Source organism: Chinchilla lanigera, unplaced genomic scaffold (assembly GCF_000276665.1).
Source record: "Chinchilla lanigera isolate Chin_1 unplaced genomic scaffold, ChiLan1.0 scaffold00106, whole genome shotgun sequence".
Lineage (NCBI taxonomy): Eukaryota > Metazoa > Chordata > Mammalia > Rodentia > Chinchillidae > Chinchilla > Chinchilla lanigera.
This window is the reverse complement of record NW_004955507.1, coordinates 4,337,020-4,351,075: the sequence shown is the minus strand read 5'-3', so window position 1 is coordinate 4,351,075 and position 14,056 is coordinate 4,337,020. Positions and strand designations below refer to the sequence as shown.

Genomic DNA, 14,056 nt, shown 5'->3' with positions numbered 1-14,056 from the left:
TCTGTCCTCACCTTGGACACTTCTCTTGATTTCCTATACTCCCCACAGTCTCATCCTGATTCTTAGCACTGAGCCTCCGGAACTTGTCAGTTTTAAACTCTCCAAAATTGAAGCCCTCCTTCTTGGTTTGGACAGGAATTCTTACTAGAACAAAATTCCATGGCTGGAAGCTCCACATCTTTTAAGACAGGACTTTCATAGGTGTTTGTACTCATCAGCTCAGCTATTCCCACAATCCTTAGCCTGTAGCCACCAGCAGTAGCCAGGCTCCTGGGCCATCTTCCAAGGTGAGGCTCATGGACCTGAGGAGCCCTGCTCACACATGACTAACCCCTGGTCTGAGGCTCTTCCCAGACAGCCTGTCCTCTTGCCAGGATCTTGCCTAAGAAGTTGGGACACACAGTGCGTGTTGGAAGGAAGGCAGTGGTAGAAGAGCTACCTAGGATGCTATATGCAGGGCAGAATATGGTGGTCTCGAGCCCTGCTAGGATGGAGTCTGGCACTGTGAGTATGAGAGGTAGGACAGCACCTGAGGACAAGGGCCATAGTGACAGGGCAGCAGGGTCTGCAAAAGAGCTCTAGAATCAGCAGCAGAGAAGGAAATTAAATCTCCTACCAATATTAACCTTTTTTCAGCTTTGCTTTACTTTTATGGTCTGTTTTTTTTTTTAATCTTGAAATAATTAAAGTTTGATAAGAAGTTGCAAAGATAAGACAAAGATGTCCCCTGCACCTCTCACCCAAAGGTTTTCAGTACAACTATAGTACAAAGTCAGAACAAGGAAATTGGCACTGGGTCATTGTGTGTGTGTATTTGTATGCCGTTTCTGCTGATGTAGATCCATGTAACCATCACAGCAAATGGGACACAGAGCTATCTCATTGCTACCAAGAATGTAGTGCTCTTTTTATTGGGTTCTAACAGCGTTCTGGGTGTATGTTAAGCATATCTTGTTTACTTCCTGTATCACCAGTGACTGTTAATTATAATATGTCAACTTGACTGGACTAAGAAAAGCCTGGTAAAGCATGCTTCTGAGTATGTCTGTGTCATGTTTCTAGAGATCATTGGCATGAAAAAGAAGAACCCCGTGATTGTGGGTAGCACTAAGCAATAGGCTTGTAGCCTGGATGAAATGAGAGGGAAATAAGGTGGGAAGTCAGCTGGCATTTGAAAAGGTCCATTCTGGTTGAATGAGTATGTCATCACCTGTGGATATCAGACTCTAGTTTTTCAACCTTTCAGGGCAGACTAACACCAGCCACTCTCCAGGAAGCACCCCAGGCTCAGGGTTCAGACCACTGCTGCATTCTTGATCTGTCTTGTCCTATGACTTGCAGCTCCTTAGACTGAAAAGCTGTTATATTTTTTTTTCTATTGCTTCTGTTCTTTTAGAGAACCCTAGCCAACACAATACCCTACCAAATAAGGTCTAGAAACACCTTCATTTCACACATCAGAAGAAGCTCAAGATGGTCACATTTTTTACCCATGTCTCACAATTAGTAAATAACAGAGAACTCAAGCTGGAGTCTTGGTGTCCCCAGCACATAGTCAAGTCGTCTGCACTGATCCAGGATATGGGTCAGGAGGCTCCTTTATCTAGATCTGTTGACATTGAGCTAAGCTGAAAATATTCAAGAGAACATCATTCTTACACATATGTCTTATCCAACTTCACCAATGAACTTGGAGGCTCTTTTGGTTCCTATTAACAAACCTTTAGTGTAGAAAGTGTTCTGAGGCAGATAACAGAAGAACAATATAATTTAAGGAGAAGACAGGAGTATCAACCCTAACCAAGAGAATAAATTTGACAGAGAACCAGATAAGACAAGACCAGTCCATATAGAAAAGAGAATGTCCAGGGAGATGTGAGAGCCAGAGACCTACACAGAAGGAGTAGCATGGAAGCCATGCAACAGTAATTTTGGAATGGCACTGTCACAAAATCTCTGAGGAGGGCACAGAAGCACCTGGAAAGCATTGCAGGAAGTGGCTATGGCTCCGTGTTGCTCCTGCAAGTCTTGGTCTCTTCTCCACACTTCAGCAATGAAGCTTGTCAGAACAGCCTCTTGCGAAGTCTCTCTCAGTTCCTCCACTCAACTATTCCATTCTGCAGAAGAACTTTCCACTTGCATCAGAATTCACCTCCAAGATACCAAAACTGGATGCTGTGTTTCATGCCTTCTAATGTAGTCAGCCCAGCCTGAAAAAGAACCATGAATGTGAGAAATTCCAGCATGCTGGAGCCAAAGAATGATTCTCCTAAACAGTGAAAAATGGAACTTGTTTTAACTCATCATTGACAGATTTATGGATTTATGGTACAGATTTAAAGAGTTTCATTCCATCAGTCCCAGGCTGTAAGCATCCATCCTTAGTTAGAATAACCACAGTGAAACTCTGTTTTCTGAAACACCAAATCCTTAGTGAGTTGTCACTCAGTGAGTCCCTTCCCTGGTGTGAGTTCCCTACAAGGCAAGCAGGTGACCGCAGCTCTCCGGTTGGTTATGTTCTTTGTTCTTTAACAGTTTCTTCCCATCACAAAATCAGTTCAGAATACAGGTAGGATGACCATGTGTATTTTAGGAATAATCTCCAATATGTTTTCCTTTTCTCTCTTTTCTTCACAGCATGATTTGTTTACCTTGGATATAAATTAATTGTAACACATCACACCTGATCACAACCCTGCTGTTGAGGGGTTCAGCAAATCCCATCCTTCTCCCTGCAGGACTTATCCTGTTTTTAAAGTCAACTGCATAAAGTTTGAGACTCTGGCAAGTTGACTGTGGTCAGGATCTCTGAGGCAATCAGTCAGCCTCCTAGCAGAACGTCCCTCATTTTGAAATGCTTTGAGGTGGTGGAGCAAGATGACTGCTGTTCAGTGAGATGGGGCTTTTGGAAGTGGCTTGATAGGGCCATCATGCAGCCATTACTTACTCATAACTTTTCTTCTTTCGTTTTATGGCTGCAACATTTTACAGTTACATGTTAATCACATTTCCTACTTCCCTCTCCACTAAACTCAGCCCAGCCAGTGATAAGTTTAAGTGTCTCCTCTCAGCATGAAGCAAGGATGCCTGAATTCCTAGTTGACAGCAGCTTGCAGACTTGGAAGCTTTTCCTTCTGTTATCCTGGAGAATGAGGGCTTGTTTGAGGTCAGGATGCAGGAAGTATCTGTGTTGGTCCAACCTGCTGGGTCCCCAGAGAGCTGTATTTCAACAGCAAGACAAATGTATAGTTCCTGCTCCTCCTTGCACGTCCAGATGTGCACATGCTGAAAAGGCAGCATGCTGAGAAGTGGTCGAGGTGAACACCAAGGGCAGCTGCTTTTCAGAAGCAAGGCCTGTAATTTGGCACCAAGTACCCTCTCCTGCTGTTTGTCTGGAATTGACATTGCCATTTGGGATGCTTTTAGATAAGCTGTAAATCTCTCCCTGCCTGTGATTTGGTCCAACAAGCTGGCAGTGTGCAGTGGACTACCAGTAGGTTGGTTCCTCCGTGGGGAACCTCCAGTCACCCTTCTGAGTATGAATTATGGCCCCAGGGCATCCATCATTACTTGGCATTTCGCATCTGGAACTGTCACCTATGTCTGAAGGGCAGGAGGACTTAAATGTACAGCAGACTTACTAGTTCACTCAGCTATGATCCCCAAATTCCACAGAAAAGAATGCAGATGTGAATTCCAGAGATCCAGGAGATGCTGGTGTTGGTAGGAAATGAGCCCTTTACTACTATCTCAAAAAGCAATTGATAAATAAGTGGGAACTTCAAATTCCATGTCCAGAAGAGACAGACTTATAGAGTAGGTAATTTAAGTCACAACTGTTCCTCTTTTTTCAAGTGACAACACCAAGATGTTCCTGTCTCAAAACAAGGTTGTCTCCCTATAACCTCACATTTCCTAAGAGTTTTACTATGGCCTAGATACCCTAAACTTCACACTCAGTTCTCACACTCGCCTATGCAACAGGTGTTGTGATCCACATTTTACTGAAGACTATGCTGAGGCTCCCAGAGGGAAAAAAAAAATGTGTCCAAGACCCTTCAGCTAGTTAGAAATAGAATGGATGGGCAAATCGTGCCTTCTCCTTTAAATATCACAGACTGGGTGACTCAGTCAACAGATATTCACTTATAGCTCTGAGGCTGCAAGTCCAAGACCAAGGTGCTCTTCAATTCAGGCCCCCGTGTGAGTGCTCTGGCAGTTTGAAGATAGTTCCCTTCATGCTATGTCCTCTCATAGCCTTTCCTTAGTGCATTCAAGGAGGGAAGGAGGCAGAGAGATCTGTTTCTCTGCTTATACGGGCACTAATGGCATCAGTCAGAGCCCAAACTTATGACCTCATTTAACCTTAATTACTTCCTTGGAGGCTCATCCCCAGGTACAGTCATACTGAGGCAGGGCTTCAACATATGAAGGGGGGAAACATCCAGCGCCTAACAGCGGGCTCCCAATTCCTATTCCATGAGGGTGTGCTGAGGTCATGTATGAATAGCCCCTAATAATCAGCTCAGCATGGAGTAAACAGTTGTCTTCCTTATACTGAGGGAAAACACCTGGCTGAAGACTGGGGTAATGAGCTGAGGGCTGGACTCAGGCCATCCATTCAATGAGGGGTAGAGGTCTGGCTGGAGAGGGAACACGTGGGTCACAAATTGCTGTGAGCTGTGTGTGGGCTGTGTGTGGGCTGTGTCCGAGGTTCCCTGAGGGGACACATGGCCTGAGGATGGCAAGTATTCTCAAGGAAGAAAAAATGGCCCTGAATCTCCCCTCTCCTTTCCCTTTCCTATTTTGTTATCTATTATTTATTTTTTATGACTTTGTCTCTTCAGCTATACAGGTTAGGATTAAATGAAACCATAGTGGCCACACTGTATCTTGTCTAATGTCCCAGTTTCCATCCACCACAAATTCACCTCACCTCTTCCTGAAGAGTGCCCATGTCGAAGAACTCACCACCTCCTGAGCAGGCCCATCCCATTTTTGAAAATCTTGGATTGACACAAACGGTACCCCTCTGTAGGCAAGATCAACCTTTTAGAAGATATGGAAAACAAATTTCTCCCAGCTCAAATTGACAGATCTCTTATTTGTTCTTCATGCCTGGTGTCTCCTTCTATATTTCAGTCCTCAAGATGATCTGGTCACTTTCTGAGGTATATTTCATTTGTACACCAGCAGCTAATTCTAGTTAAATAAGATTGCGTTCACTGAATTTAAGTCCATATTAACTGTTCCCTGCATTTCCTTCTGAGTCATAAAGCTGCTATTCATCCCCTGCCCAAAACAACTTAATGGGCATTAGCTCTGTGAGAAGACCCCTCAAAGCACAAAGGATGCACTTCTGAGTAATGTGGACAGATTCCTGACCACACAGGGCTTATAGTCTAACAGGAAAGATAAGTATAAACAGACAAATAAGAATCCCAGGTAAAGGGCTGGGGATTTAGCTCAGTGGCACAGTGCCTGCCTGGAAAGCGCAAGGTCGTGAGTTCAATTCCTGGTACCGGAAGAAAAACAAAAAAACAAACAAAAAAAGAATGCCAGGTAAGAAATGCCATGAAATAATAACATGTTCTTTCACAGTCAAGCTACAGTTCTAAAGTCCAGTGAGCACTTACTTTGAACAAGGTAATGGCTAATTAAGGAACTAATAATCTACAGTTTTCAAAAATGTGTTTCATAAAGCTTTTTTCTCTGATCCACACAAAAACCTTATAAAGTAAATAGGGACATAATTTTGATTATTAAATCCATTTTGCAAATTGAGAAAACAGAGACTTATTTTAGCAGCAACACAACCATTGGGTGTGGGGGGACTTGCAGCCCTGGGACTCTAGTGCTCTGGTCACAGATCTGCACTGTTCAATGTGCAAGATTTCTGATGCCTTTTCCTTGTTTCCCAAGCTTCTCTCAGCCATTAGCAGTGTCACTGGCCAGTTTTTAACATATGGGTGCATTCAGATATTTAGGCGATGTCTTTGGTGGTTTGGAAAACATACCTTGCATCTTGCTGTCGTCATCAGCCTTGTAGGGAGGACCCTGCCTTGCTGTGGGGAGGCAGAAAAAGGTTGCTCAGCATCAGGAGACTGCATCACAGAGCAGGGTCTGGTTTCCACATCAGGACATGCAAAAGAGACATCTTGGAGGTCATGGCCACTCAGTTAACAGCCGGGATTTGGTTGGGGAAAGAGGAGGCTGGGTGCAGGCGGGAGCCCCTTGCACAGGAGTCAGCAGCACAGCTGTGAGGGAACAATCATGCTGGGCTGTGGGAGCTTTGGAGATCTTCAGAATGAGGTGTCTCGCGGCAATCGGGGAGGCAGTGGTGTTTGGAAGTCTGGTAAATGAGGTGGCAAAAAATTCTTCTCCTCCTTGTCTGAGCATATCCATGGCTGCTCAGCCCTTGTTAGGACTCCCAGCTCTTCCTTCCTTTTCTGCTTATTCATGAAGGACAAACTCCAAACCAATGTACCCATCTGTTGTAGGATTTGCCATTGTTAGTCTCCTTTAAAAACCCTACACAGACCTGTTTATTCATTCTCTAATCTTTTTTTAAAAACTATTCTCCTTCGTGACCTCTTTATGTCATCTATGAACATGGCTATATATCAGTCCCTTGTGTTTATAGGCAACATCCAGTTACCTAGACTGGGGCCAAGCAGGCAGACAGAGTGGGGGAGCTTCTGGGGGTGGTGCAGGGCTCTGTCAGAGACACCACATAAAACAGAAGAGTGGTTGGAAGCCGGCTCCATGCAAGGAACCACACAGAATAGGAGGCAACTAGCTTTGCAAGGGAGAGTGAGACAATGCTGTAGCATGGGAGAGAGCAGAAGCTTTTCATTTTTTCACACATCTTGGACCTCTAGTAGGTTGTCCTTTCCAAAGCAACCTGGTCACAGTAGTAGAGATTCAGGGTTCTGAGCTGTGGTAATTATTATTATTAGAGACTGGAGGCTTCTGAGTCCATGTCTGTCATGCCCTAGGTAGTTACATCATGGTTTTCAATAGTGACCAGCACAACTTGTCCTTAAAACAGTGTAAAATAAAAACCAGGGGAGCACAAAACAAAGTATAAATATGAACTAGGATGTCCAACTCAGACAGCTGTTGGCTTGTTGTATGACACCTGATTTTGCTTTAACCAGTTATGTGTGACTTTAACCACGTGAGCATGCTTCCTAGTCTGTGGCATGACAGACTTGGGTCCAGTGCCCCCTGCAAGATACCACTGAGTTGGAAATACTGAGTTCCTGTGAACAGACATGTAGGAAGAATACTTGTAAAGAACTCTTTAAGGACACTAGATATTTCTAAATCTTGCTAATTTGCCTCCTTTTCATATTTCATTTCTCAGATTCTAAGTATTTGCACACAGAAATTGTCCAAGTTGGCACGTGCCACAACACTAGGGCACAAAGCCTAAGATGTTGGCCAACCTGGGCACTCACCAGATTGGACTTGAACTCATCACATCATTCCACTTTGCTCTCCATTCCTTCATCTCTTCCTCACCCCATGCTTTCTCTGCCATTTACCTTGACCCTTATCTCTGGCTCATAGCTGTCTGCTGTCCACATGGACCTGGGGGTGTTCTCTTTTTCTGCCTCTAGGCTCCCTGCCCCAACAGTTGTGTTCAGCCTTGGATTGCTTTTGTTTCTGTTGATCCAGGTCACACTCAGCTCAGACCCTGAGACTTATCCTGTACTGACCCATGCAAGAATATCCATACAGGAGGAATTCAACAATAGCTGCATGAAAGAATTATGTACATAAGGCAGGAGGGTCTTTCTGCCACATCTTTGAAGAGGAAAATCAATTCAACAAATATTTATTGGCACTTACTCTGTGAAAGGCATAGTCTGTGTATTAAAAAGAGAAATGGTATGGCCTTGAGGTGGTAGAAAAAATAAAAGCATGGTTCAGCCAATTTGTAAACGTCTAAGTGAGTACAGGGAACAAGGTAGGTCCCATAAAGCACTTGTCCAATCCAACCAACATCTCTATTTATTCCACAGTAAGAATAATGACAGCTTAAAGGATATGTCATCTCTTTGGACAGCAGTATGACTTCTCTCCCAGAAGCCAAACAATGAGCCAAATCAAGAAGTGGCCCTGTGCCTAGGGGAATGAGCTGGCTGGGGAGAAGGCAAGCTGGGAGGCAGGCAGGCAGGTGCCCCTGGAATTGAGCTCCAAGGGAAGCAGCTTCTGAGGTTGAAGCCCCAAGGTCAAGTTAGCTGGAAAGGCCTGTGCTTATTATTCCTCCTTGGCCACCTGCCCTGGAAGCCTTCTATCATTCCACCTTTGGCACCAACTTTGACCTCATATAGATTTTGGATGTTCTTTTTCCCCCACAGAAGAACCTGCTAGCCACACTTTCTGGGCACATGAAACTAAGAGATCATTCCAGACTTCCAGCACTGTATTTGTCTGATAGAAATTAGCAATAGAAATGGAAAAAAACAGATAGTGCTTAGGCCCCTTGGAGAATAATAGTTGGGCTAAGAGCAGGTTCCTGCTGGGACATCACACAGCGTCACAGAACTGCATCTGACCCTCAGGTCCCTGATGCTATTCCCCAGCAAATGACACCCTGCCCAACTTCTGGTCACTGGTCATTACCAGTGCAGGCTTATCAAGCAATCCTCGGGCAGCAGTGCTCCAGCACCTTCTTCCTAAAGGTTCCTTTCTGCAATAACTTTCATTAGGTGACCATGGCTTCTGCTCCTCAAAGCCATAATGAACAAGAGAAGTTCCTAGAATTTTTACTGCCTGAGATTCTAATACAAGATTAAGAGCTCCTAAAGTGCAGGAACCAAACTGGATATTTGAAATGCTCTTTAAATTATGAAAGAAATGCAAGCTCACTGTACAAAACTCAAAACCACAAGGAATCAGGAACAATCTCCCTTTACCCTTTTCCTAGAGACACCCACTATTAGCTTTTAGACTTTCTATTATACATTAATGTTAATCAGGCTGTAGTCCAGTCCAATCTCCACTTCTAAAAGGCTCTCTCTAACTGCAGGTTAGAGGATGCACTGGATGAACCAAGGATGAAAACAGGAAGTCCCCCAGCCAAGGTGAAAAATAAATGCAGCAGAGACAAGGTAGCAGCAAAGAGTGGGGAGACAAGTGGTCATATTCAGTGTATTTTGGGACAGTAGAACCAGTAAATAATTGCTGAGTAACTCACTGGACCAATGCCTGGGGCCACCTTCCTACTGCCACTCTCCTCTTTCGCCCACATTCTCCCTGTCATGATCAGAAAACCAAAAACTTTAAAAATAAGCCTGAGCTTCCCCTCACCTGCTGTCTAAACAGCGTCTCTGGGCAGCAGAATACAACAGGACAAGAACCAGTCTTCACCAGGCATAGGGCAGACATTGCCTCTGAAATCCCTATTTTTAAACCCTGAGCACTTACTAGGAAGCTATCCCCTACCCCCGCATATATGAGTATTTATTGATTCATGGTTTCCAACCCATGGGTGAAATCTGAAGATACCTTATATTGGGGCAAATATCTGACTCCTGTCACCTTTTCAACTGTCCCAGATTTACCCCTGGGAGGCAAACCTATTTTCAGATTTCTTTTCTTTCCCACTTGCTTTTAAATTGCAGCACCATTCCTATACATAGCCAGGGAATCGGCTGGCTGAAAATAGCTACTTAGAGAAACAGAGCAATTTGGAATAAGCAAAAATAGCTCTTTGTGGTAACTTGATGTCTCATTTTTGATATTGATTTCCACGCCCTCTTGAGTGTGGTTTTCTGAGACTGTGTGCAAGAAGGTGACAGCACCACCTTTGTATATTTCCTGATGCACAGCAGCAGTGGTTCTCTGGCCATGTGTGTTCAGAAGACTGAAATAAACCTAGGAAGCAGACTTATTTTCACATGTGGTCAGTCAACTTGTAGGTGCAGGTTGAATATTCCTAATGCAAAATGCTTGAGACCAGAGTGTTTCCAGTTGCTTCAGATTTGGTAATCTTTGCATATACATAATGGGATATTTGGGGGATGGGCTGAAATGTAAACATGAAGCTTATTTATGTTCCACCCACACCTTATAGACATAAGCTTTGTAGTGCACCAACATTTTGATTGCAAATAGTCATATGAGCGCCTGCCTGGCAAGCGCAAGGTCGTGAGTTCGGTTCCTGGTATTGGAGAAAAACCAAAAAAAAAAAAAAAAAAAAAAAAAAGAGTAGCAAATAGTCATATGAAGTCAGGTGTAGAATTTTCCACTTGTGTCATGTTAAGTGCTAAAAAAGCTCCATATTTGGCGAACTTTTGTGTTTTGGAATTAAGGTTGCTCAACGGGTACCATATTCACCTGAGGACCAGAGGATGACCTCCAGGTGTTTCAGGTCCAACTGAGCATGAGCAGCCCCTTCCCCTATGGATGGTGACTCTTACCAACAGGTGCTGAGTTCCCTTTCTTTTCCTTTGTCCATTGCCCAGGTGACTTTTAGAAATTAGCAGTATTACTTCAACCTGGCCACATCTCAGATCTCTGAACCTATGAAGATGGAATCTGGGCACACACAAGGTGGAAAAGCTGTTGCAAGGACCTGGTGTGCTCCCTAGTAAGTCCTGTTGCTTTAGGACCATCTTACATACTACTGGAACATGGGAGTTACCAGGGTGGTCAAAATGTGTGTGTGGGAAATCCCAGGCAGCCAGGAGTTCATGACCAGAAACCCCCCAGATAAGACCCTTCAGAATCACCCACCAACCTGTGTCTCTCACTTAGAGATAGATAGATAGATAGATAGATAGATAGATAGATAGATAGATAGACAGATAGACAGATATTTTTAATTTTTGTGGTGTTTTGAGACTGGGTTTGTGGTGCAGGCTGGCCTTGAACTCACTTACACAGCCCAAGCTGCCTCAAACTCATGATGATCCTCCTGCCTCAGCCTCCTTCATGCTGGAATTACAGGCATGTGCCACCATGCCGGCAAGGATATAGTTTTTAAAGACAAAATCAATAATCAGTAAGATTGATGAATCACAAAATAATTATGCTGAGTGAAAGAAGCCAGACCAAAACCCAATGCCTAGGATATGATTCCATTTATAAAACTTCTAGAAAATGCAACCTAATGTGTAGTGAGAACACAGATCAGTGATTTCTGGGGACAAAAAGGGGGCAGAAGGGATGGAATATAAAAGGGCACAAGGACATTTTTGAGGGTGATGGATCTATCTGTTCATTATCCTGATTGTGATGTTACTGTCACAGGTTTGTACATGTGTCAAGACTCATCAAGTTGTGCACCTGGATATGTGCACTGCACTGTGTGCAGGATGTATCTCAATGAAGCAAAGATGGGCAAGGAAGAGGCTGTGAAAGGACTGAGTGAGAATGATGATTCCTGAACTGCAGCAAAAACGTTGCTCTGCAAACATAGCTCGCCTGCAGCATCACACCAGCAACACTCAGCCTGCACTCGAATTATCTCATTTACTCCCCAACTCCTCAAGAGGATTAAAGAGCCCCAAGAGGAAAGGAGGTGTCATGGCAATAAGCAGTCTCCTCATGTTCCCTCAGTGAATAAGCAGCGGAGCTGGGGCAGGGCCAGCTTCAAAATGCCTTCACAGCCCAAGCTCCTAAACCCAAAGAGGTATGTATTTATTGCTGGCCCTGTCACTAAATGGCCAAGTGACTGAGTTGGGAGGACCCCTAGACAAATACCATTTTGCAGCTTAGACACCCCCTCAACAATATATTTCTGTGTGATTTTCCTGTTAGGAGATCATCAGATTGTTCCAAAAATTAGCCAAAGCCTATAGGTCTTACATTAATGGTAATGCCATTTAATTATAATGTAACAATTTCAATTTAGGAGTCACTGCTCTTCTTGAAAATAAAAGTGCATTTAGCTATCAGCTGTATATTCTTTTTTAAGAGAAAAAGAAAAAAATTAAAACAATGATACAGAATTTCAAAACAAGGTAATAGGAAATTAACAGCAGTTATTATATTGCTTATTGTTATCTTCAAAGTAGTTGCTCAGATTACAAGATGTAGGCATGCCAAATTGATCAAACAAGGCATGTCCTGAACTGACTAAGAAGCAGAGCCAGGGAGCCAGGTATTTCCCATCTACTTCCTGGGGGCAGAGTGGGTGACCCAGGACCCCACCACCATTACAGTCTGAGTCTCTGCTCTTGCACCCACGGAAGACAGGAGGTCCTCACTCAGAAGGCCTGGGGACTGCTCTCACCATTCTCGTGTGGGCCCTCCCTGCACTGCCCTGCACCAAGTGAGAGAGCACTCCAAGAGCTGCTGGTCCTGTGGTTTGAGTCCATGCTTTACTTGCACCCAGGCCCCCTGGGGGGGTCGCAGGCATGGGCAGTATGTGATTGCTGTCGGTCCAGCCCACATCTGGTTCCTGTATGTGTCCTGAACTGACTGAGACACAGAATCAAGTGGTTCACAAACTGTCAACTCTGCAGTTCATGTCTGGGTTTTGACTGTACCCTGAAATGCCTGGGGACATAGGTCTACTGGACTGGGATTGTCACACCAGTGCAACCCGAGTCTGGCCCATGCACATGCCCTGAACTGCAAGGGGACACTGGATCAGATGGTTTGCCATCAGCTGACACCAGTGTCCACGTCTGAGATCTGGGATAACTAGATACAAATCAACAACTGAGGGAAAACCCCAGACTAAGTCGTGCTTCTCAGTGGACACTGAGGGGCAAACCTGACCATCAGGAAAACCAGGGACACCAGCAGCCTTTGCTGTGCAACCACTGAAGAGGGAAACTTAGCTTTCTGCATCCAGTATCAAACATGACAAAACAAGGACTCAAATACAATCCCAGAACTCCACCCCACTCAGAACAAGTCCAGGAGACATCAACAGAGAACTTGGTAAACACATGCCTGAAGTAGCTGAAATGATTGCAGTGGAAGTAAAGAAACAACTCTATAAGGCCGTAGAAGAGATGAGATCAGAAATAATCTCTCAGGCAAAGAACGAAATGACAATAATAATGAAAGAACAGCTCAAAACGTCTGAAGAAGAAACATAAGAAAATAGAAGGACAAAGGCAATGGACACAAGCATTCAATGAAAAATATAGAAAGGACTTAGAATGCATGAACCAGATTCAAAGAGACTTCCAGGAAAACAAGGCTTCCACTGAAAGCTGCCAAAACCACTTGAATAAAGCTGAAGATAGACTTTCATACTTTGAAGACAGCATGGTAGCTAGCAACCATGAAAGAAAGGATCTTGTAAAATCAACAAAGATCCAGGAAAAGTCAATTCAACAGCTGCAAGACGAGGCAACGAGAAATAATGTAAGACTAATAGGAGTCAATGAAACAGCAGGAGGCAACACAACTGACATAAAAAGAATATTTGCAGAAATAATAGCAGAAAATATACAGGTAAATAAGGCATATTGGGAACAAGACAAGGATGTCTGCTATCACCACTCCTGCTCAATAGAGTTCTGGAACCATTAGCCAGAGCAATTAGACAAGAGAGAGAAATAAAAGGAATAAGGATAGGAAAGGAAGAAATAAAACTATCACTATTTGCAGGTGACATGATATTTTACATGGAAAACCCCAAAAACTCCACAAGAAGACTCCTTGAATTAATCAACAAATTCAGCAGTGTAGCTGGACACAAATTCAGCGCCCAAAAATGAATAACATTCCTATATACAAACAACAAACAGACTGAGAGAAAAATTAAGGAAACCATATCTTTCACAATAACATCCAAGAAATTGAAATATTTAGGAATCAATCTAACAAAAGAGATCTATTCAATGAAAACTACAGTACTCTGAAAAAAAGAGATTGAAGAAGATTTCAGTAAACGGAAAATTATTCCTTGCTCATGGATAGGAAGAACCAACATTGTGAAAATGGCCATACTCCCAAAACTGCTGTACAGATTCAAAGCAACTCCCATTAAACTACCATTAGCATACCTCACAGATCTCGAGAAAACATGCCTTAAATTCATCTGGAACCAGAAGAGACCCAGAATAGCAAAAGCAATCCT

General features: G+C 43.6%; 1 long non-coding RNA gene across 1 annotated transcript in view; it reads right to left on the bottom strand.

The window, feature by feature from the left end:
* Positions 1-661: 661 nt before the first annotated feature.
* The window catches only part of LOC102012565, a 56,315-nt gene continuing 42,920 nt past the window's right edge, over positions 662-14,056 (bottom strand). The window contains exon 4 of the long non-coding RNA XR_264382.2: positions 662-2,210. This is a non-coding gene — a long non-coding RNA (uncharacterized LOC102012565). The remainder of the gene's footprint in view (positions 2,211-14,056) is intronic.